This window comes from Schistocerca piceifrons, chromosome 7 (assembly GCF_021461385.2).
Source record: "Schistocerca piceifrons isolate TAMUIC-IGC-003096 chromosome 7, iqSchPice1.1, whole genome shotgun sequence".
NCBI lineage: Eukaryota > Metazoa > Arthropoda > Insecta > Orthoptera > Acrididae > Schistocerca > Schistocerca piceifrons.
This window is the reverse complement of record NC_060144.1, coordinates 415,380,384-415,406,899: the sequence shown is the minus strand read 5'-3', so window position 1 is coordinate 415,406,899 and position 26,516 is coordinate 415,380,384. Positions and strand designations below refer to the sequence as shown.

At 42.4% G+C, this 26,516-nt stretch overlaps 1 protein-coding gene across 1 annotated transcript in view; it reads right to left on the bottom strand.

Moving 5' to 3' along the window:
• Positions 1 to 26,516, bottom strand: part of LOC124805329 (ras association domain-containing protein 10-like) — a 1,110,196-nt gene that overhangs the window by 551,572 nt on the left and 532,108 nt on the right. Inside the window, exon 3 of the mRNA XM_047265850.1 lies at positions 6,494 to 6,540. The gene's annotated coding sequence lies outside the window, so the exon portion shown is untranslated. The remainder of the gene's footprint in view (positions 1 to 6,493; positions 6,541 to 26,516) is intronic.

Here is a 26,516-nt window from a genome sequence, read left to right as displayed (position 1 = left end):
AATGAAACCAAGCGTACAAATTATGTTTTGAAAACGTGTACATATTTGTGTATAAATCTTGCAGCCAAAATCATTTAAGAATATTTCCACATAAATAACAGTTTTCCTTCGTCCAGAAAAAGAATCAGGTTGGATGGGTTATAAGGAGGGTCGGTACGTTCAGGGTATGTGTTGCACATTGTGATGAAGAGCACTTACACTCGTGCCTGAATCATCTAGAGCTCTGAATAATTCTACGCCAAACTGAACTGTTTGTACACTGACTGATAAAAACCGTGAAGCATCCATAAGGCGAGAATGGAGCGAAATTTACAAAGAATTTTGGAGAATGAGTCCTCTTATCAGTATGAAGTGTCACCTCCTCTGGCTTGGATTCATGCACTAATTGGGTTGGAAAGGGTGTCAACGAAACCGTTGTATCCTTTCTTGAGACAAATTGTGGCACTGTGTCGTAACTGATATTTGATATCCTGATTACTGGGACGAAGTTGACAATGGAGCTGGTCCCACACAGTTTCTATCAGGAACAGAACTGACGATCTTCCTGACCAAGGGAGTATCTCAGTATCATGCAGACATTGAAGACTAAGGGCTCTCTTGGATATGATGGCGTGCCTAGCAGAATATTAACGTGCAGTGCTGCACATGTTAGCCCGGTGCAAATAACGGTCCGTGTGCGTGGGTTTGCGGTACACTGAGTGGCCCAAACTACCATTTTCGTTTCTAAACACAAGCACATCGAGGAAATGTAGTTTGCCGTCTACCTCCTCCTCCATAGTAAACGGAATTCTTGAGTTTATACTGTTCAGATGTTCGTGGAACCGGCTTAGTTCCTCCCTACCATGTCTCCACAACACAAACGTGTCATCCACGTATCGGAACCATACATTTGGTTTCTTGCTGGCAGTACCGAAGGCCTGTTCTTCGAATTTCTCCATAAAGAAGTTTGCAATTACGGGACTTAGGGGGCTTCCCACAGCCACGCCATCCATTTGCTCATAAAACTGTTCATTCCACTTGAAGTATGTGGTCGTCAAACAACACTTAAACAGCTCTAAAATATCGGGATTCGAACCACCACCCACAACAGAAGCGGGGTGTTATCAAGACGTTAGCGGACAGAGCTAGAAATATTTGTGAACCTGAGTTGCTCGACGCTGAGATGGAACATCTCCACAATGCACTAACGAAGAACGGATATTCGTCCGCCGAAATAAAACGTGCGTTGAGGCAGCCACGCAGAAATCATACTGACGTACAGGCTACTGCAAAATCTAAGGTTTTCCTGCCGTTTGTTAAAAATGTAACGGAAATAATAGGGAGGATCTTGACGAAGCGGAATATTACCGTAATTTACAAGCCCACCAGGAAGATACAGGAATACCTTAGGCCTACCAAGGGCGCTCGCAAACCATTGGAAAAATCTGGAGTGTATAGGATCCCACGCAGCTGTGGTGATGTTTATGTGGGTACCACCAAAAGAACTGTTTCTAAATGTTTGGAAGAGCACAAGGGAAATTGTAGAAGAGGAGAAACCGAACGATCAGCTGTTGCGGGGCATGCTTTCCAGCCAGGGAACCACAACATTCGTTTTGAGGAGACGCAAGTACTAGCGTCCACGAGCGGATACTACGAAAGGCTCTACAGGGAGGCAATCGAAATCGCTAAACACCCAAATAATTTCAACCGAAAGGAGGAGGGCGTCAAATTAAACGGTATATGGATGCCGGTGTTAAAGAAGATGTGTACCACTCGTCCACTACTGGGTGATGGCAACGGCGATCGACGGCGACGGACAGCGGCCAATTGCACTGACGTTTTCAAAACACGTGACGTCACGCCGCGGCCGGGGGCGCGCGGACACGGAATTTAGCGGCAGTCAGTAGCGAGCCAGTGCGTGTGTTGGACCTTCCATCAAACTACGGACCCCCTTGAAGATGTCTCCCGCAGTCGGAGACGAAACGTTGGGAATCACCTCAGAATTCATCAACCGACCACGGCATAACAGCCCGGATAATTATAATGGACATGATATTTCCGGCCGTGAAAGTTTACAATTTAGTATTTTGACAATGGCTTTTTCAATATATATATATATATATATATATCAATATATATATATATATATATATATATATATATATATATATATATATATATATATATATATATATATATTCCTTACTGTCGCTTCTTGTTAATAATATCAGCTTATTCCCAAGAATAAGCAGCTTTCACTCAGTTAAAAATTGGCAGAAATCCAACCTGCATTTGGATCGGACTTCCATAACTCTTGACAGAAAGTTGTGCAGTATACTGCTGCATCCATTTTGAGCAAGCTACCACAAAAATTCGAAAATCTTAGCAGTAACCCACGAGCTTTCAAATCGAAACTGAAGAATTTCCTCATGGGTCACTCCTTCTATTCTGTTGGGGAGTTCCTTGAAAATTAAGCTGATTCTTATGTTACATTGATGCTTGCGTTTACTTAAACTGGCGGCTTGACTTTTTTGGGTTCATAAACATTTTACTTTTATCTCTTATTACTTTTATGTTGCAATTTCATGTTCTGATGGGTTCCATGACCTTGGCTATTTGGTCCTCGATTTGGTCCTACGGAATTTGATGTGTAAATAAATAAATATATAGTTTACAGTGATATGAGTCATATGCGAACGAGCATTGTCCTGTTGAAAAATGGCCTCACGATGCTTCCGGATGAAACACATAAGGACTCAGGATGTCTGTGAAGTACCGCTGTGCTCTCAGAGTTATCTAAATGACACCCAGGCTTCACCTCAAGACATAGTCGATGGCTCCTCGCACCATTATGCCAAGAGTAACGCAGCTCTGCCTCTCCAAAACACAGGAATGATGGGAGCTCTGCCCAGGTGCCGCCATTCTCGCCAGTGGTGGTAATTCAAGATAGTGGAGAACAGAGATTCATCGCTGAATACAGTGCGACGCCATTTATCAGTAAGCCATGCTTTCAGGTCAGGATGTCACTCCAAACGCAGCCTTTTGTGTTGTGGTGGTAACGGCAGTCGACGCACGGGACGGTAATTTCGTAATGCGGCTGCTGCTACCCTCCGACCGCTGGAGTGGGATGTCTACTGTTATTGTAAAAACTACGTTGCGGTATTCGAGGGATGCTTGGATGGAAACACCTTTTCAGCCATCAGTGAGGTATAGGGTGTTGCAGGGGAAGGCGAAACAACATTGGTGTAAAAAACGTGCATGTAGAGAGACCGCATGAGGGGTGTTAGCCGTTTCTCATCTCCCGGAATCGGACACAGTAGTTTCGTGTAGCACCTAGCACGTATTCGCCATTCCAGGCCACCTCCTGTTCAGTTTCTTCGTAGCAACCATTACATCTAACATTTCTATTCTATTGCCTCCTCTAGGAACTCTTTTCACGCATCTCTCGGTTTCTAGCTGAGCAACCCTCAGATTTTAATGATTTTTGTAGCAACGTTATTGTAACTCTGACGTACAAAGAAAGTAGTAGTAAACATTGATTGTATTCGCATTTAAAGCACATTGGAGTCTTTATCTGGAATACCTAATATACCTGAATCACACTGCTGTTCTGCCTGCATGTTTCCCTGTACCTTCAAACGTTGTCTTCAGTTGTCCTAAATACAGAAGTTCATAAACTCTTTCTATGATTTCATTATTAATGTGTGCTATCGATGTGTTACTTATACATTATTTTAATATCGTTATAATCGCTTTTCTGGCCCACTTTCAGACTGGCTCCATTGAGTTATTCATCTTTACTGGAGATAAATTCTACAATGTCTGCAGCAGAACGTAGGTGGTTCGCATTAAGTCGACTGACACGTACTGTTTCCTTTTTCGAGCGTCTGCAAGGTTGCTCTAGGCCTGCCGAGAATAATTGTGATAATATACAGTTTCCTTGTCTAAGTTCTGTTTCAGTTCTGAATACCTCATCTGGCATTTCTTCAGGAATGCTGCTCTTTCTTTTATTAAGTATTTGCTTCAAAGAGTTCTTCTTACGGGGCAGCCGCAATTGTAGAGTCCATTTTGAAAAATGAAGAAACCACAGGACAGTTGCGGTTTCTTCATTTTTCAAAATCAGCTATTTGTGTTTCTGATTAATCTCTTTAACTATATTAACACATAAAGAAATCTTAGAACTCTCATACAGTACAATTACATCTCTGCTGTTCATTTCTATTGCAACGGCCTTGCCGCAGTGGATACACCGGTTCCCGTGAGATCAACGAGGTTAAGCGCTGCCATTTTTTGGGCTACACTCAGCCTCGTGATGCCAATTGAGGAGCTACTCGACCGAATAGTAGCGGCTACGGTCAAGAATACCATCTTACGACCGGGAGAGCGGTGTGCTGACCCCCGCCCCTCCTATCCGCATCCTCCACCGAGGATGACACGGCGGTCGAATGATCCCGGTAGGCCACTCGTGGCCTTAAGACGGAGTGCTGTTCATTTCTATACAATCTGATTTTCCAGTGTAAGATTATGCTTTGTTTTCTTCGTCATTTTATTGTCTTCAGTTGTCACTCCTCACAAGTTTTCAGTGACCTCCTCTCGAAGACCTACCTGAACAGTTCTGTTTGATTCATTATGTTCTACGACGTTTCTACTATAATATATTTTTCATGGAAGATTCGCCTCATTTTTATATCTTATTTTGCTTTAGCTTTTGTTAAATTATTAGTCCCTTTTTCCGTCGGTAAAATCTTCATTTCCCATGTTTCCTCAATTTATTCCAACAAATTACATAATTTTTACATATGTGTTCCTAATCCACATATACGATTTCTTGCCTAACATTCCGGTTTCTTTCTACCGTTGTTTCAATTCTTAGAGCCGTTGGATACTGTGCAAGGATCGCCCAGTAAACAAGACCCCACATTTTTTCTTCAAAAGTTATTTATTGCACACAATGAAAATTACACACATGAAAGAATGACGTTTCAGCTTCACACCCAAGTTATCCATGTAATCTCCGACCACTTTTGTGGGATTCCTCCAGCGAAACACAAGGTGCCTCAATGCCCTGTCGATGCAACACTTTGTTCTGGTCACGAAGCCGTTTTGTTAGTATTCGCATCACCTCCTTGGTTTCCTCAATATATCTTCCATGAATGCCGTCCTCTACTGACCCAAACAAGCGGAAGTCAAACTTCCAACAACTCAGAACAAATGCTTTTTTTCTGTGAGATTTATGTTCCGCCGGAAAACAGTGCGGACTCCATCGTGCAGGCTCTGTTGAGTATCCAGTAGTGGGGATAATACAGGGTGCTATTTTCTGTACGACCTTCGTATATAGTCGCTAGTGAGTAACGAGTACCACACGAGATTCGAAGTACCGTTTCGTTACAGCCTGAACTGTTTCGTTACTCGCACGTTTTCTTCCCCGCACGCAATTCGAGCCGACGGGGGAAGAATCAGTAGTTTTGCTATTCCTCCTATTGTTCCCATCGGGATAAGTCAGTAGTGACACAGAATGGTAAATCGTCACTCGCAAAGATATCTTTCCAGCAGGCAGTTCGTGTAGAGATCAGGTGAAGTCGGTAGTTTTTGTAAGCCACAAGGTTCGTTAGTCTTGTGAATGTAAAACGCCGTGCACGAACAATAGATAGCATAGTGGCATGTGCAGGAACTGTATGTCTACATTTTCTCACTGTATAGTAGAACAAAAAAGAAGCTTTTTTCGGAGAACAGCCAAGAAATACACAAAATTGTGATTTGTTTCAATAATCATAGTCAGAGGACAGTCCACAATGAATTTAAAAAAAAGACATACGTAATGACATTCAATGACAACAGTTGCGTGTAAAGGATGTAACGTGTAACGAATACACCGAAAAAGGTATGCGTCTCAACAACAGCGAATACGTAGGTACAGAAGTGAGTCGTTACTTTTGCAACCCTATCTATTTCCAATCTAGCTGTACTGGACTGTTGTTTTTTGAAATTCTCAGTACCGCATAGTTTCTACTCTGATAAAATATGGGAGCACGTTAATTGAGATGCTGATCTTATCAGCACAGGTGCTATCTGAAAATTATGTGCAACATGAAGAACTGATTGTTTCAGACATTTACTCGACAACGAAAAACAAAGCTGTCTGAGGGATGTGACGTGACTTTTTTTGTCCTCGATACTTTGGAAGGCATTACGCAGAGGCCACAAAATTATGAAACTTCGAGTCCTAGGAAACACCAAACGAATTTCACAGACGGCATGCTTTCTGCGTGATTTGCGGTCTGCGATATTGCGAAGTGAAAGAGATTGGTTCAACGAGTAACAGCTAAGCGCCTTCGAACCAATTGGGCATAGTTGAAAGATTACTTCGGGGCTTGCAGATATCTTGTTGCGAAACTAGAATTGAAATCCATTACTACACACTTGTGTCCGTAGTGTTTCATAACGAACAAAATCTCTACTGGATAGCAGTAACCCTCGTACTGCAAGAACGGTTGAGCAGGAGGTGCAGACTTACTTTGTTGTGATCCGGGTGGATTTATCAGTCGGTCTGTTGGAAGGCCCCTGAAACAGAAAGAGAGAAATTTAATTAACTAAACCGCATGCATGAAAAAGACTTTTAACACTTTTTAATAACAACGTTTTCGTTTTCTATTCAGCAAGAGATATAGCGTTGGCTCAGAGATTATGCAAGAACCAATCGATATCATCAGCGATGCAGTAACAATGTAGGTATCAGCATTCCCCTGTTTAAGCACGTAATATGAGAAAGTATTTTATCCATCTTCCATTTAAAAAAAACATAGATTGCACAAAGTTCTTGATTAATCAAGAGTTGATAAAGAACTTTGTACCACCACTGACTGCTTTTTAAATAGTAGCAATAATAAGTTTGCTGTACCACCACTCCAAGATGGAATGTAATAATTTTTATCTTCTCTTTAACCATTTTTATTACATATTTCTGTTATGCACTGCCATCTCCTCTGCTGGATGGTTACGTCTTAATTGTCTCACGACCTTTTGAGCAGTTGCCAACTACGAAACACTGGACTACCTGTTCTTCTTTCACCAGTAGTAAGAATTCGGTTTAACGATGTTACCACTTAAATGTCACGGTTTATGTCAATGGTATATTTGAACGGTAGCGCCGTTATTCAACATATTTATCAAGCAAGACCTAACATTCTTCGCGGTCTTTGCAACGTATCACATTATATATACACTATTGGCCATTAAAATTGCTACACCACGAAGATGACGTGCTATAGACGCGAAATTCAACCGACAGGAAGAAGATGCTGTGATACGCAAATGATTAGCTTTTCAGAGCATTCACATAAGGTTGGCGCCGGTGGCGACACCTACAACGTGCTGACATGAGGAAAAGTTTCCAACCGATACACAAACAGCAGTAGACCCGCGTTGCCTGGTGAAAAGTTTTCGATTTTGATAAAGGTCGCCGGCCGAAGTGGCCGTGCGGTTAAAGGCGCTGCAGTCTGGAACCGCAAGACCGCTACGGTCGCAGGTTCGAATCCTGCCTCGGGCATGGATATTTGTGATGTCCTTAGGTTAGTTAGGTTTAACTAGCTCTAAGTTCTAGGGGACTAATGACCTCAGCAGTTGAGTCCCATAGTGCTCAGAGCCATTTTTGATAAAGGTCGGATTGTAGCCTATCGCGATTGCGGTTTATCGTATCGCGAAACTGCTGCTCGCGTTGGTCGGAATCAAATGACTGTTAGCAGAATATGGAATCGGTGGGTTCAGGAGGGTAATATGGGACGCCAACGGCCTCGTATCACTAGCAGTCGAGATGACAGGCATCTTATCCGCATGGCTATAACGGTTCGTGGAGATATGGAACATATATATATATATATATATATATATATATATATATATATATATACAGCAAGAAAAAATGCACATGATAAACGGGTATTCATTGGACAAATATGGACAAATATATAAGACCAGAACCGACATATGATTACATTTTCACGCAATTTGGGTCCATAGATCCTGAGAAATCAGTACCCAGAACAACCACCTCTGGCCGTAATAACGCCCTTGATACGCCTGGGCATTGAATCAAACAGAGGTTGGATGGCGTGTACAGGTACAGCTGCCCATGCAGCTTCAACACGATACCACAGTTCATCAAGAGTAATGACTGGCGTATTTTGACGAGCCAGTTGCTCGGCCACCATTGACCGGACGTTTTCAATTGATGAGAGATCTGGAGAATGTGCTGGCCAGGGCAGCAGTCGAACATTTTTTGTATCCAGAAAGGCCCGTACAGGTCCTGCAACATGCGGTCGTGCATTATCCTGCTCAAATGTAGGGTTTCGCAGGGATCGAATGAAGGATAGAGCCACGGGTCGTAACACATCTGAAATGTAACGTCCACTGTTCAAAGAGCCGTCAGTGCGAACAACAGGTGACCGAGATGTGTAACCAATGGCACCCCATACCATCACGCCGCGTGATACGCCAGTATGGCGATGACGAATACACGCTTCCAATGTGTGTTCACCGCGATGTCGCCAAACACATATGCGACCATTCATGATGCTGTAAACAGAACCTGGATTCATCCGAAATAATGACGTTTTGCCATTCGTTCACCCATGTTCGTCGTTGAGTACACCATCGGAGGCTCTCCTGTCTGTGATGCAGCGTCAAGGGTAACCGCAGCCATTGTCTCAGAGCTGATAGTCCGTGCTGCTGCAAACGTCGTCGAACTGTTCGTGCAGATGGTTGTTGTCTTGCAAACGTCCCAATCTCTTGACTTAGGGATCGAGACGTGACTGCACGATCGTTACAGCCATGCGGATAAGATGCCTGTCATCTTGACTGCTAGTGATACGAGGCCGTTGGGATCCAGCACGGCGTTCCGTATTACCCACCTGAACCCATCGATTTCATATTCTGCTAAAAGTCATTGTATCTCGACCAACGCGAGCAGCAATGTCGCGATACGATAAACCGCAATCGCGATAGGCTACAATCCGACCTTTATCAAAGTCGGAAACGTGAAGGTACGCATTTCTCCTCCTTACACGAGGCATCACAACAACGTTTCACTAGGCAAGGCCGGTCAACTGCTGTTTGTGTATGAGAAATCGGTTGGAAACTTTCCTCATGTGAGCACGTTGTAGGTGTCGCTACCGGCGCCAACCTTACGTGAATCCTCTGAAAAGCTAATCATTTGCATATCACAGCATCTTCTTCCTGTGGGTTAATTTTCGCGTCTGAAGTACGTCATCTTCGTGGTGTAGCAATTTTAATGGCCAGTAGTGTATTACTTCTTTACTACTAACTCTATTTGTGACGCTTTTTGCAGACAGTGTGCACATACAGCACTGAATGTAACTGCAACATTACACCATTGTATGACACATAGTCACGAGATATGGCGACATAAACAGTGAGATGAATGAAAAGCTGTCGCATCGTGCATGACGTTTAAACGTTTAAATTTATTACTTCTTTTCTACCGACTCCATTCGCAACACATTTTGCAGGCAGTATCCACATTTGCCGCTGAATGTACCAACAAAATTGTATCGTAGTACGACACATAATTCAGGAGACATGACGTCATAAACATTAAGCACAAGACCAGACGCTGCGTGGTACAGCGTCGACGCACAGCTAAAAAGAAATACCTGGACAACGACGGGTCTCTCTGCTAGTAACGAATAAATCAAGAATTCCGGCTGACCAATCCTCATTTCGTTGTTTCCTGATGGTTGTTAAACTGTCGAGGACCAATATTTGACAGTCTTCTTGGTACGAATTAAGCTTTCTATGATTCGATATGCATAGTAGAAAGCAACAATGTAATGTTTTTTACCGCCAATAACATATTTTTCTTGGCATATATCAATTAAACTACAGGGAAATACGTAAGCAGTAAACGAAATGGCAGTGTGTTTACGACATTGTCGTCGAAAGCGTACACAGTTTGAAGTCCCATTTCGCTATACTGATTTAAGTTTCCTAAATCAGTTACCTCATGAGACAGAACTTCATAACAGTTTATTCTGTCACGTGGTACAACAAGGAGAGGTGCATTGTCTGACGTGGTTCGCAGATAAAGCCTCACTTTCAGTTACTGCGCTCTTGTTTATACTGACGCGACTGCTGAAATTTTTCACCTTGTTTCAGTCGATTGGCATCTACATTAATAAACTATCTAATGATTCGCACTTGAACAATACGAAAGTGACATTTTCTTCCAGTAACGAAACGAAATGTATACTGGGGAACATGTCCCGCTACTTTAAATTTAATTTTCTACAGTATAATTTTAACTGCAAAAGATATAAAATCGTAAAAAAGAAGAACTATTTTCGTTAAAATCTAGTTGCTTGCACAGTAGATTTCTCAATGGATAAATGTATAAATAATATTGCAATGACTCCGTTGCTTAACTCATTTCACCGATTTCTTTGACTTATTTCCGTGAGTATTATGGCGATTTACCTCTAAGAAGACGGGTGCGTGGCGCATTCCATATCGAGAAAGACAGAAAATATTTTGCAGCGTCGCCAATGTGGTCTTTATCTCAGCCGCACCCCACACTCTCCACTGTTGTCTATCCTGGTGCCCAATGCTGGTGTAAGTGCCACATTGGCCCACTGTTTCTGCTTCCAACTCTCCGTAGATATATTAATATGTCCGGAGAACTACCGCTGTTGCTCGGTAAAGTGATAACTGACACGGTTGCTTCATGACAGTGGCTAAGTACCGTCGGCCGATGGAGGTAGCTTAACCCTTAGCGCACTGGACACGCATTTGGGAGGACGACGGTTCAATCCCGCGTCCGGCTATCCTGATTAAGGTTATCCGTGATTTCCCTAAAACCACTTCAGGCAAATGCCGGGATGGTTCCTCTGAAAGAGCACGGCCGACTTCCTTCCCCACCCTTCCCTAATCCAACGGTATCAATGACCTCGCTGTTTGGTCCCCTCCCTCGAATCAACCAGCCAACCTCAACCAACCAACAATCAACCGAAGTTGCAACAGCTAAATATGCAAACAAAAGCTAAATATTCAACGCGCTCCCCGTAGCGCACACAACAGGCAGACGAGGCAAACTGCTGTCATATGGTACACTGTCCCTTGCTACTGCGTATCCACACGGCCCCCCCTCTCCCCCCTCCACCTCTTCCTCAATCCTTCTTACGCACCCAACAAACATTCCTCGGCCGGTGGTACAGCCAGACCTCAACAACAAATCCACTCCGTTTCTCCAGCGACGTAATTCGCACATACGCGTTAGGGGAGGTATGGCTACAGTGTTCGTAAATAACACGCGGGAACAGAAGTCGGAGACGTGATTGCGTGTCCTATTGGCTTAAGGTGATAAGCAGGACTCCCGTGCTAGAACTCGAATCTTGCCCACACAAGAATAATGACGACTGCTAACAAGTAAACTGGACAACATTCTACGTTACAAAGAAAACTTGAGAATAATTATTTAAATGAACACAAGTTTTAAATATACCACGTCCCTAAACCGGACAAAAAAGCATAACATAATTTCTCCTGGCCCAATACAAATTCCTAACCCTACACAATCAGTTATAAAAATTTGTCATTGCTTGCTTTAATAGCTATGAAAACACTTCTAAGATTTAAAACGAAAAATTTGAGGCGCATACCATCAGTAATAGTATGGAGATGAAGAATTCATTCATCAGTTATGTACTGCACGACTCTCACATTTTTAGTTTTTAAATCTCGCAACTAACTTCATAGCCATTAAAAATTTGCAGTTACAGATTTTCAGGTCTATCTGTCTATACAGTAAGGAAGTTGTTTGTTGCTAGCAGAAATTATTAAATACTCTTCAGTCCAATTTAAAAACGCGTTATGTTAAAAATTTATTTTACTTCAATATTTTTTTTATGTTTTTTAGTCTCATGTGCATGAAAATTTTCAGTTGATTTTAAACATATTGATGAGATTATAAGAGAGATATCTGTTAAATTTCATATTTTTTGCAGTTCCTTTTCATCTGATAATATCTGAAATAGAAAAGTGCTACACACACCTACTAATAATATATCAATCTGTGTAATAGCCATTTTCCTAAAAAAAATACAATGAAGTAAACAAAAATTGATTTTACATGATTTTTATAAGATTTTTATTTCAGTACTATATATATATATATATATATATATATATATATATATATATATATATATATATATATATATATATATACCACAGCTTCGCCCTTGTTCGCAAATGTCACGTAGATTTCACTCATCTCTTCCTCCCCCCTCTATCTGTACCCCCCCCCCCCCCGAATCTGTTCTTCCCCCTCTCCCTGTCCATCTGTCCAACCCATCTCCTCCCCCCTCTCACTGAATACCCATGTTCATTTGCACAAACACCCCATGAAATACATTCCAGTCGTTTATACAAAAACACTCCAGTTGTGCAAAGCAGCCTAGATGTTAGGCGTTACCAAACTTTTCCATTCCCATTACCACACATAGCGAACAGACTCACGAGAGAGCAGAGTAATACTGCTTTGTCACATAGTTCTGAGCTATGTTTAAAATTTTCAGTCTCTAGCTCGTCGGAAAGTTAGTTTAAAATCAATGGACAATTTTCACTCAGCAGACAGAAAGACAAGAAAGTGAATTAATAGAAACGTGGTAGCCGGCCGATGTGGCCGTGCGGTTCTAGGCGCGTCAGTCTGGAACCGCGAGACCGCTATGGTCGCAGGTTCGAATCCTGCCTTGGGCATGGATTTGTGTGATGTCCTTAGGTTAGTTAGGTTTAAGTAGTTCTAAGTTCTAGGGGACTGATGACCTCAGCTGTTAAGTCCCACAGTGCTCAGAGCCAGCCAGAAACGTGGTGAAATTGAGCTATGCTGACGAAACGTGGTGAAATTGAGCTACGCTGACAGAGAGTAGTATTACTGAGGACAAATGCAGCAACTAAAAGTCGTCTTGAAGAGGACCGCTGCAAAGATGGTAGGAATTTCGATTTTGGTCGGTTGGTTCATATGGTGGGAGCGGACCAAATAGCGAAGTCATCGGTCCCATCGGATTAGGGAAGGATGGGTAAGGAAGTCGGCTGTGCCCATCCAAAGGAACCATCCTGGAATTTGACGGAAGCGATTTAGGGAAATCACGGAAAACCTAAATCAGAATGGCCGAAAGGGGGTTTGAACCGTCGTCTTCCCGAATGCGAGCCCAGTGTGCTAACCACTGCGTCATAACATTTTAGTTTCAAAACAATGTGGCCTAATGACCAAAATGATTTTATTCAAACATTTCCTCCGTTTACCTCAAGAGTTGTTTAAAGACCAGCAAGAGTATTTTATTTTGTTGTAGGGCAACTATGACAAATGTTTAAAGGAAATCTTTTAAGACCAGCAAGAGTATTTTATTTTGCTTTAGGGCAACTATGACAAATGTTTGAAGGAAATCTTTTAAGACCAGCAAGAGTATTTTATTTTGCTGTAGGGCAACTATGACAAAATTTTTAAAGGAAATATTAGATCACAGTCTTGACTGGGATTCGTAAAGAGAATAGATGTTTTATCCAGTACAGCCATGGGAACCTCTTTCATCCATAATTGTATAACTAAGTAATTATTCTGTGTCTGATGACCTAGATAACGACGGGACGTTAGACTGTAAACGTAGTATTGCTACTCCTCTTAATCCAACCTTCTCCGCAGCTGGTTTTCGCTCCCGCCGTCTTCGTCGTCGTCGTCTGTACTGCAATATTACCGTCTCAAGACATAGCGTATTAAGCTGCTGTACATGTCACAACAGTAATATATTATGTAATTACATCGATTAATAATGTCGATAACTCGATTGGCAAAGAGTAATCCGTCGATCGTATTCCTCGCTGGTGGTCTCCATACTTTGAGACTATTTCGCGCGTAGAGCTGAAAAAACAGCCATTACGGATGACTACTACGGGGTTGATTTATGAACTTAGTCAGCAGCGTCTTCCACTGAAACGCGAGCTCGTTTCGAGCTTTTAAATCTCCCGCAAACGCCCTCCACGAACACAAATTGTTTCTATTTACATCTCGCGTGCAATAAGTGCCGAGAGAGAAACTGCAGCTACGTTCTGCAAAACAACCCGCACATTAGTTCACGGGTGCCGGAAGACTCAACGAGAACACGCAGAACAATATTCTTCTGCTAAATTGTAGTTCGTCTTCCACTATTCGTCACGCGTGTAAATACGAAAGCACAAAATGCAAATCTCGTTTGCGCTTGTCGACTATTTTTTCAGAAAGTTCCTAATTAACTTCGCGTAATGTTCCAACACACGGAGTCGTCCTCTCGTACGTTCAAAGATACTGTGCAAATTCCTGTTCCGACGCGCTGGCAGTGATCCGTTTCGAGAATTTATTTGCCCATTATAGCTGACAGGGGCAACATTCCGAGCTGCTTAGAGTCAACTGCTTACAAACGTTATTTTGCAGCTTATACGCGAGTGCCGTTCATCTGCGAGAAGTTATATCTGTGCCGCAAACTAATCATGTCCTTCCCGTCAAATGCAACACTTCCTGCAGGTCGTCAAGAAGGGAAGAGAAGATGTCCTGAGAGTTAAATGTGGAGTATAACTACTATTGGTCAAGGGTAAAAGGGTAAATCGCTCATCATACAGAACGTTTATTTTGAATACCACAGTTCTTTATAGCTCATGTTTCTGTTGGATGTGGTATGTCCTTGCTGTCCTCTGATCTTTGAACTGACTTACCCAACTATTAATAGAGACACCCACAACTTAACTTTTACTCCTAACAATGGCGGTAATCAGCATTTTTCACGTGAACAAGGATTGCCAGATGGCGAAGACATATTAGGTGGCAGGCAAAAACCAGTACGCACCTCCCCTCCTCCCCCTAGGAATCAAACACCCATGTATAAAACAGCTTAAGTTGTGTTATTACCTTAGAAATATTTGATATTAATCATATAAGCGAGATAAAGCTTAGAAAAATTTTGACTAATCTTTAAAGCTTGATCGCACTATTTCTTTATTTTGAAATTATTTCCAATCAACTGTATTTGATGACGTTCATTTATTGTGACCAACTTCTAAGCCCTGATTCCTTCATCATCAGATACGCGCCGTGACAATCAAAACTGTTGCCCACCCACGAAGTATAATGCCGGAAAGAAATTAGTACACCATTCACAGGTTTCCAGTTCACTCAATATTTATTGTTGTAACAGTGCATATGGAGGACATGAAACGATTACACTTACAGATCAATAGCTTGAGCGATTCTGAAGTACGAGGTACCAACCACTGGTAAAACACCCATATTTATATGTGGGGTAGACTCCACGAGTAGTAATGCAGGCGCTGACACTGGCATCCAGTCCATCGTACAGACGGGGAATTCTGTCCTGGGATACAGTATGCGACTCCTCCTCGACTGTTCGCGTAGTTCTGTTAGAATTGTTCGTTGAAGAGTCACATGAATCACTTGTGTTCGATTGGAGACAAGTCCAGGGATCGTACTAGCACGTCTTGCAGAGCACGTTGAGTTTCATGGGGCGTGTGTGGGTGAGCATTATGCTGTTGGAACAACACATCATCTTCCTGTTGCAAGAATGGCAAAAGAGTGGGTCAAACAACATTCTGCATTTACTGAGCGCTGGTATATTCCTCCCCTCCCCCCTCCCCCCTCCCCCCTCCCCCCTCCCCCCGGAAATATCAAAGATGAACGAGAGTTGTAGCTTTTCGCACCCGAGAACCTAAGGCCTGGACTTGGACGACTGCACTTTTTGAGACAGCGCTCACCAGGCCTTCGTGATACGTGCAAACAACTATCACTTGGGTGCAGGCACAACGTGTTTCCATCGCTGAAGACTACGGCGCGCCATTCCTCCTTCCAAGCGATCCTCTCGTGGCACCAGTCGACCCGTGCATGTCGATGATGTGTCTTGACTGGAAGACATGCTAGAGGTGTGCCTGCCCACAGTCCCACTGCTAATAACCGGTGCGCAACAATTAGTGTTGACAAATCTGGGCTTACAACACCTTCATCCGTGCTGTGGCAGCTCTACAATCATCACTGCTGCCCTTACAATACGACGTTCCTGGTGGGCGTCTGTGATGACTGGACGTTCAGAATCTCGTCTACAGTTGAGAGAACGTTCACTTGACCACTGATACGAGCACTCTGTTACACAACTTGTGCAGTACGTCCAATTTGTGTGGCAGTTCTGCGGAAGGACCATCCTACCACTCGCAAACCCACAATTTGGCCCCTTTGGGTTGATTGGGTTGTTTGGGGTGAGGAGACCAGACAGCGAGGTCATCGGTCTCATTGGATTAGGGAAGGATGGGGAAGGAAGTCTGCCGTGCCCTTCCGAAGGAACCATCCCAGCATTACCTGGAGCGATTTAGGGAAATCACGGAAAACCTAAATTAGGATGGCCAGAGGCAGTCAGGTGTGCTAGCCACTGCGCCAGCTCGCTCCGTTGGCCCCTTCCAAACTCCCTCAGTTGACTGTAGAAAGCTCGAGTGCGTCTCCATGGCATGGTTTCCTGCTTGCTTCACACGTTTGCACTACACTGAGCCTCCTGGCTGTGAGCATTCCCTATTAAAGGGTGGAGGCAGATGGCGCTCTGGTAGCTATGTTACTAAGATATCTGTTGGCGGATGTCGTTCAAACCATTATCAGTACATCTGCTATCGCCCAGGTGGCCTGCTTCATGGCCTTGTAGGTGGAGCCGGTACCTGGCCTAGCTGGGGGTAGGGGACACCGTGCCACCTCTGGCATCCTGGGAGAATAATTGAATATGACATTTATGTCTTTTCTGTATGAACGTCGAAGTTCGAGACCCCTCGGAACAAGCCGGCCGGAGTGGCCGAGCGGTTCTCGGCGCTACAGTCCGGAACCGCGTGACGGGCAGGTTCGAGTCCTGCCTCGGGCATGGACGTGTGTGTTGTCCTTATGTTAGTTAGGTTTAAGTAGTTTTAAGTTCTAGAGGACTGATGACCTCAGAAGTTAAGTCCCATAGTGCTCAGAGCCATTTGTACCATTTGAACCCTCGGAGCAACCTGGCCAGCCTGAGATACATGGCCACTTTTGCTCCAAAATTAGTCATTGAGTCACCCCGCCACTCTGCAAGGCATGAAGAGGCTGAACAATCGAGCAGACATTGCACTAGGCCTGTGCCAACTTCATGTTTGTTAATGTGCAGTTTCTGCTGCGTTCTCTTGTTTTTCAATTAAGTAAATATACCTTCTGCTAGCACACTGACAATAGCACTAAGTTGTCCCCCTCATGCAGAGTTTTCTGAAAGCAGAGAGTTGAGGAAGAAGAAATGTAAGTTTTGTGACTTTTACGTTCTGGACGCCGTACGATTGGTCTCCCAACAGCCATCTGTTACTGATGGGTCCTTGCTTGGTCGATTTTGGGAAATGTAGCGTTCGCAGTCCATACTCTGTGCAACTCACTAGTTGTTGTGCCACGCAACTTTAGTTCCAATTTAATTATAATTTGAGATTTTATCTCATTAACGTTCGGTGCACACACTGCCCGGATGAGGATAACTTCTTGCGTTTTCTCCATGCAGTCTTCTATGCAATTTGTTGCCTCTCCACAGTCTTACCATCAGTACGTGTGATTTCAGCCCAGAATTTTAGAAAATTTTGCTCTCTGTTAACTACTTATGTGTTGTGTCCAATAAGGACAGCATATAAGTCTTTTACAGTTAGGTGGTTTCAGTTACTAGACCCTTTAAACTGCCCTACAATTTTTACGTGGTTAAGCGAATAATTGATGATAAATATAACTGTTGCGCACCTAAACTTGTTGTTAGCACTGGGCCGGTGTTATCGTTACGTACACTGGCCAAACTCAAGATCATTTTCTTTTATTCATTGAAGGTAACGAGCACTGCAGTCGCTCGCCTTGTGTGATTGAAAGTCTTTCTATTGACTAGGGAAAGCTGGGTCGGTTTTGCCTAGGACTGTAACTTTACAGTGTGTTATAACTAACGACCTTGCATTATTCAGATGCAATAAGCAACAACATTTTGTAGCAACGTCATACCATAAGGCAGGTCTAAGGTTGGCTGGCCACACAAACAGTTTAAACTTTAATGGTATTCCCGATACGATGGAATGAACCATATTACAACATGGAACTACGCTTACGACAAACTAAACATTCCATAACAAAGTGAGGAAAAATATTCTATGGCAGTCTCGTACGCTATCTATCGGTATACAGGGTGGTTCATTGATCGTTACCGGGCCAAATATCTCACGAAATAAGCGTCAAACGAAAAAACTACAAAGTCCGAAACTTGTCTAGCTTTAAGGGGGAAACCAGATGGCGCTATGGTTGGCCCGCTAGATGGCGCTGCCATAGGTCAAACGGATATCAACTGACATATTTTAAATAGAAACCCCCATTTTTATTACATATTCGTGTAGTACGTAAGGAAATATGAATGTTTTAGTTGGACCACTTTTTTTCGCTTTGTGATAGATTGCGCTGTAATAGTCACAGACAAATGGCTCACAATTTTAGACGAACAGTTGGTAACAGGTAGGTTTTTTTAAATTAAAATACAGAACGTAGATACGTTTGAACATTTTATTTCGGTTGTTACAATGTGGTACATGTACCTTTGTGAACTTATCATTTCTGAAAACGCATGCTGTTACAGCGTGATTACTTGTAAATACCACATTAGTGCAATAAATGCTCAAAATTATGTCCGTCAACCTTAATGCATTTGGCAATACGTGTAACGACATTCCTCTCAACAGCGAGCAGTTCGCCTTCCGTAGTGTTCGCACATGCATTGACAATGCGCTGACGCATGTTGTCAGACGTTGTCGGTGGATCACGATAGCAAATATCCTTCAACTTTCCCCACAGAAAGAAATACGAAAACGTCAGATCAGGTGAACGTGCGGGACATCGTATGATGCTTTGACGACCAATCCACCTGTTATGAAATATGCTATTCAATACCGCTTCAACCGCACGCGAGCTATGTGCCGGACATCCACCACGTAGGAAGTATACAGCCATTCTTTCATGCAGTGAAACATCTGATAGTAACATCGGAAGAACATTACGTAGGAATCAGCATACATTGCACTATTTAGACTGCCATCGATAAAATGGGGGCCAATTATCCTTCCTTCCATAAAAATACATTAACCCGCCAAGATGGCTGATGCTCCACTTGTCGCAGCCATCGTGGATTTTCCGTTGCTCAATAGAGCATATTATGCCGGTTTACGTTACCGCTGTTGGTGAATGACGCTTCGTGGCTAAACTGAACGCGTGCAGAAAACATGTTATCGTCCCGTAATTTCTCTTGTGCCCAGTGGCAGAACTGTACACGACGTTCAAAGTCGTCGCCATGCAATTCCTGGTGCATAGGAATATGACACGGGTGCAGTCGATGTTGATGTAGCATTCCCAACAACGACGTTTTTGAGATTCCCGATTCTCGCACAATTTGTCTCTACTGACGTGCGGATTAGCAGCGACAGCAGCTAAAACACCTACTTGGGCATCATCATTTGTTGCAGGTCGTGGTTGACGTTTCACATGTGGCTGAACACTTCCTGTTTCCTTAAATAACGTAACTATCCGGGGAACGGTCCGGATACCGAGCAGCATATACAGCACACGCCCGTTGGGCATTTTTATCACAATAGCCATACATCAACACGATATCGACCTTTTCGGAAATTTGTAAACGATCCATTTTAACACGGGTAATGTATCACGAAGCAAATACCGTTCGCACTGGCGGAATGTTACGTGATACCACTTACTAATACATTTATGACTATTACAGCGCCATCTATCACAATCCGAAAAAGTGGTCCAACTAAAACATTAATATTTCTTTATGTACTACACGAATATGTAATAAAAATGGAGGTTCCTATTAAAAAAAACGCAGTTGACATCCGTTTGACCTATGGCAGCGCCATCTAGCGGGCCAACCATACCGCCATCTGGTTTCCCCCTTCAAGCTAGACGAGTTTCGTTCTTTGTAGTTTTTTCGTTTGACGCTTATTTCGTGAGATATTTGGGCCCGTCACTATCAATGGACCACCCTGTATATTTTAGAAACGTTAACATAGGGCCTGTCGGAAATAAAGTGCTTATTTGTCCGTATAGATTGTAGTTTTACGGTTCTACATGAATGGTTACAGCTATGGATAGACATCTTCAGTTACGTATCACTTTTATTACACAAGTAACGGGTCGATTTCGGTATCTCATATGTTGCACTAACACATACTTGTCGACCGTAAGACATTTTCGACATAGATGGCTGTTGCTTAACTGTAAAACGATCCGTTGCTGCTTCGTCTCGCCTTAGTTATCTCGTGGTATGAGAAGTCGACGCACTCTGCCTAATCTGACTGGCTTAGTTTATTACGAACTGGTCCAACGGGTTGGAGACTCTGCGACTACCTCCGGTAATAAACATGGCCATTTCGCCAGAAGTCCGAAATACTTGTCGCAGTTAAACTGTAGATAAGTGACATGTCCTTAATCCAGCCTCATCTTATTATTTAACCTCCTTCCTCAGAATCCTCACCTGATTAACACACCTCTCGAAAACCAACAATAAATCGCTGCTGTCGTTATTCTACTAGTCATCAGACTCGTCCCTGAAGTCAACATCCGATAATCTCCAATCGGCATAGCAGATTGTACTCGTCTTTTTTTGGTGGCGGAGAAAGTTAACTGTGATTCAGTACCGTTAGTCTGCAGTACACCATAAAGTCCTTCTGACATTGCTTGTAAAAAGTAGAGATTTTATATAATTTTCCTGAGAAATGTGTATGATCGTTGTAGTTTAGGAGAGAGAAACAGAGGGAGCAGTCTTAAAATATTGGCATACTATTAATGGCGATATATAAAATGGAAAGAAAGTGCGCTTATTCTATTTCGTATTCAGTCTTTTTAATTGATCACGTATCACATTTCTATTTATTTTTGAATCATAATCTACGTTCATAATACACTGTTTAATCACTATCTGTGTTCATAGTTGCCTATCACATTAACTAATACACTCTCCCATACTTACTAAGTGCGTTCTGAAGGTTTTATGTATGATAATAATGTACCTGCAATTAGCACTATTAGTAAGCACGGTCCTAAACTTTCCCACCTGGTTTATATGTGCAGCTCTTGCTACTTTTTCCGTTGAATCATTTGTCTCTTCCGAGATTTAGGATGGACATGCTTCTGGGATTTTTGAGCTATCAGCATTATTAGTACTATAGATTTTAGTAAAATAGTACCAAATATCGTTAGCTGTCTTCTTTTCTGTTTACTAGTAGATTTTATTTGTAAACAGTTCCAGGTGTTGGTGAATCTTCCCGGTTCTACAGTCGTCGTCCATGAAAGATTTTCGTTCTTTACTTTTGTACAGATCTGCGTTGGATATTATCAAAGGTGCTTCCTATATCGCTGGACGAAAGGCCAGGAACTAAGAAGTTTCATACACTACGATCGTACGAGCATAAAGGTTCACCATCCGACATCCAATCTCAAAAGTCTTCATTGTATGATCAATCTGAAGTGCCTCTCACGGTAAAATCAGCAAATACTGTACACTTTCGCTCTCTCTCAAGCTTTAAAATTAACGGTTAACTGACGATACACCAATAGGATGTTTGTAATTTTGTATATTTACGGCACGAGAAGTTTAGAGCTCAAAAGTCAGTCACCCGAAACTGTTAGATGCAACTCTCAAAAATTCTCGAGAAAGTCGACTGTCAAGTTTTCTGAGAAAGTTTAATTCACTGAAGTTCCAACAATTTTTTTAAAGGGTGGTGTAGCTCTATGGGAAAACGCCAGCGCGCCATGCAAATAGTCTTGGTTCGTTTACAGACCGTCACAACTTTTTAATCGAAGGTGCATCTTCTACGAGCGAAGTGTAAAATACATAAGCATGAAAAAATTGGTAGTATTTGAGAATAGAAAGCGCTGCTCCGGGTTTCATTTCGGCCATTACTTTTTAGAAGGCAGGAGACGAGGTACTGGCGGAATTACAGCTGTGAGGACGGGTCGTAAGTCGTGCTTGGATAGCTCAGTTGGTAGGCACATATGAAATTACTACTTTCAAGTAACTTGAGGAGAGGCGCAATAAAAATGTAGCATTTGCACGCTGTGCTTAATGCCGTGAAAATTATTGTTTCCCATGTTTTTACAACGTTTATCATTCTGGCTTGTTTGAGACCACATCTGTGGTATAAAACAATGGGCATAGTCCAACGATAGAGAATTTAATTTTTCGTTTTCATCCCCAAAATTTAATTCGTATTTTTTAAAAATTGAAACAGTTGTAATTAACCATCTTTCATAAAAATCGGTAATTAAGATTTTATATTTCCAATGAAAATTCGTATTTTAAGTACGATATGTATTTAGAAATAAGAGGATATACATTTATCATAATAAATGATAATGACATATGTATTAATTATCTTATATTTGGTAATTGTATATTTAAATAATGTAGGTATTCAAACTGAACAAGAAAAACGAAAAAATAATAACGTCAGGTGTGTCACGTGTGACAGCCGTGGATGGTCTCCCCGACCGCTGCAAATCGTGGAGCTCCGCCAAACCGCCTTCTGATGACCTCACCCTCCATGATTAGCAACTAACTGTACTTCTGTCGACAGCAGATGCTCCATAGACTTTTCACAAGCGTTTGTGAATGTTGCCCACAGTTTCTTTCTCTGCACTGAGAAATTCAATGACGGCACATTGTTTGTAGCCTACAGACACCATTTTGAAACTGTCCTGCAGCTACGTTATCTCTCGGAAGTGATTAAAACTTGGCGCTCTCACTCAGGAGACTTCAAATAATACATATGTAACGTTTCGCTATCGTAGCATTCTTTTCACTGAGAAAAAAAAAATGCGGTGCAATACTTTCTAGGCAACCCTCGTAGTTCCAGTATTTTTTTTTTTTTTCGCGCGAAAATATTTGATGTGATATCTTATAATATTTGGATTCAGAATGTGTAAGTGATAAGCTTATATCAATAACCATGGTTTAGCGAAAACTGAACTTATCTTTGAGAGGCCGCTTTGTCGTCCTCTCCCCCGCCTTCCGCACCCTCCCCACTTCCTATGCGACCCAACGAGTCGCCCTACAATGCCAAAAGCGACTCTTAAGCAAAACATTTTGACGACCTCTGATCTAAAGAGTATTCGTTGAAAGCTGTGAGCGCTTGTTCATCTCATCTACTGAACAACTGTTCACCTTATTTATGATACGTGTGCCACGTCGAGAGGCATAGTTGATTGCACCCGTTCCGCGAGAGGGTGGACAGTGCGGAAACGCGACTGGCGCGATCGCCGGCATGTCCGAGCTGGCCGCAAGGATCTGAGTTGGTGTGGAAGTCAGCTGCAGAGGTGGTACAAGCACTGTCTGCCGGAAGCCAGCAACGCCGCTGGGACAGCGGACTGGAACAGCGGCCGACGTGTACACAACGGCGGTCTGAGCTGAAAGTGTTGTGGTCAGTCAGGTACAGCAAGAGGAACCAGCAACATCTTCTGGAGATCAGCACTGTTGAAGCCGTGGACAAGCCTGTCTCCAGCACCCGTTTTATAGCGGCAGCCGAGTGTCCGTAAAAGTATTGGACTGGTCAGTCGTAGCACGGAGACGAACGAGCTAGGGCCCCTTTAGTCTGGTGGTTAAAACTATTTGACAGTTGACACTTCACGGGCTGGAGCTAATTTCCTCCTATCAGAGTACTTAATGTCACGCCTAAACCGTTCGCTGTTGCCAAACTGCCACAACAATTATTGGTCAGTTCAACTTTCCTGGCTTTCTTTCTTGTTGTGCTTGAATCATGAGTCCTGGATCTGGCCCTCACATTTTGCATTTCATCACACATAATAATTAAACCAAACACACACTCACACACACACACACACACACACACACACACACACACACACACACACACGTTTCATACACAGCACTAACCAAATACTACTGGATCCTTCCACACTAGACGCGGTTCAGCGTTACATACATAGTTATTAAAATCAAAGAGACCGGCTTATACTAGAAAAGTTTTGCACGACAGTACTTAATGCTAAATTTTTGAAGGCTGCCATCCACGCTGTTACTGGAATATGAGTCATATGTGTAACAAATTGAGGCATAGTAGTGTCGTGGCGTAGCGATTAGCGCGGTAACTTGTCGTGTAGAGTATATTCGAATTTCGTGAAACACAATGAATTTTTTTTATTTCTGAACCTAATTAAAACACTTTCACCATCATTTTGATTCAGTTAACTAATTTAAATGTAATTTTTTATCGCGCCATTTTCGTTATCCTATTAACCTTTTAGTCACTGTTATTTTTGTTTCTGTGATCCCTTCTTCTTTTACAATCTGCCTGTATCTTCTATAATCTACAACGACGTGCACACCAGGACTGCTCATCGGTTGGTAAAGTGGCAGTTTGGGTAGCTAATGTGAGGATAGTTTCAGATAACGAATGAATGATAGTGAGTAATTAGAGTTTGTTTTTAGTGCTTAAACTGAAATTTTTCTATCTTGAGTCTGCTCGTAGAGGTTACCCATAATCACTGTGAACAAAGCGATCGTGATTTTTAGTTCTGCCTCAGTTTGTTGACGGCCGTTTTCTCGGGCACATTTCACATTGCGAGAGTCTGGTTAGGTTACGACATGAGTTGAAACTGAGAGTTGCAAAAGGCGTCGTTTAGTTACTTAAAATCAGCAGTCGACAGAGCATCTCGCATTCCTGTCACACATTGCGGCAGCCACTTCCAACATTGCTCTGCGTTATACGTTTACAACATCTGTGAAGCGACCCGCCGTGTTTGTGTGTCAGCTACAACTGAGCGGTAGCTGGCAGCCGATCTGGCAACACTGTAGTGGTACCTGACTGACGCCAACTATCAAGTAATTTTAATCTGACTATAGGAACTGGTGTGCTGCGGTGCTGTCAGCCGGACGCCACTACGGTCTGTGCGGTTTGTAGCCTCTGTACAACTTCAATCTAACCTCGATATGCTGCCGAAAATACAAGTTTGAAGCTGGTAGTGGACATAAAACACCATCAGAAATCGTACTGAATACTTTCTGAGAAAATTAAATTGACCAGTTAGTTCAGGAGCCCATTCTAAGTGTAAATGCTTGCGAAAACACACTTGACCTCTTAGCAACAAATGATCCTAACCAAATACGGAGCATCATGACAGACGCAGAGATTGCAGAAAATGTTGTATTGTGGGCATCCACAGCTGTAGAACTGTACCGCTTCAGCTGTACGATATATCCTAATTTCTCATCCAACTAGTTCGGCGGCGTTGGAGCCACTTATTCAGGGACAGATCTGTATGTAAACAAGATTAAAAAAATAAAGTTCCTGTTCCAGTTAAAATATAATTATACTCTACACGCAAAAATATAGGAAAAATTTTCTACTCAAATTTATGATTTATTTCAAACAATAAGCAGTAGACTACCAAACATGTTTTGTCCTAGGGCGCCATTGCGGACCTCAAGTTGTCACGACGATGTTAAGCCATAGTTTTCCTGTATTGGGATGGTGTTCCCCGTGTTATGCTCTACTTTAAATTGCACTACCGACATCTTGACTCTTGAACAGTTTTGTCACAGTGGGACAATGTATGCTGGGTTATCTACTGCATATCGTTTGGAATAAATTATAAATGCGAGCACAACATTATTCCTATGTAGCTTCATGCACAGTATAACTAAATTTTAACCGGAACGTGATCTTTATTCGTTTTTATACTTGTTTACATATAACAGTATCCCTGAAGATGTGGCTCTAACGGCGTGAAACATCATACAACTGAAGATACGGGGATTATAGTGACCACAAGATTGTTGTAGCTAGACTGAATACCGTAACATTCAAATCCACTAAAAATAAACACAAAATACATCCATTTAAGAAACGCACATAAAAATTAGCTTGACACTTTCCTAAGAGACAGTCTCCGCTCCTCCCAGTATGATTGTGTAAGCATAGATGAAATGCAGCTTACGTTCAAAGAAATAGCGGTGACGGCTGTTGAGAGATACATAACAAATAAATTAATAAGAGATGGTATTGATCCTCCTTGGTACACAAAGCAGGTCAGAACATTGTTGCAGAGACAACGAGAAAAGCATGCCAGATTTAAAAGAACGCAAAATCCTCCAGTTTGGCGACGTTTTACAGAAGCTCGAAATTTAGTACTCAGTTCAATGTGAGACGCTTTTAAAAATTTCCACAACGAAACTCTCTCTAGAAATCTGGCAGAAAACACAAAGAGATTCTGGTCGTATACAAAATACACCAGTAGCAAGACGCAATCAGTACATTCACTGCAATTTAACGATAGTGATGACTGCCGCTAAAGCAAAGCTACTGAATGCGGTTTTCCGAAACTCCTTCACGAAAGAAGATGAAATGAATATTCCAGAATTCGAATCAAGATCATCTGCCAACATGAATAACTT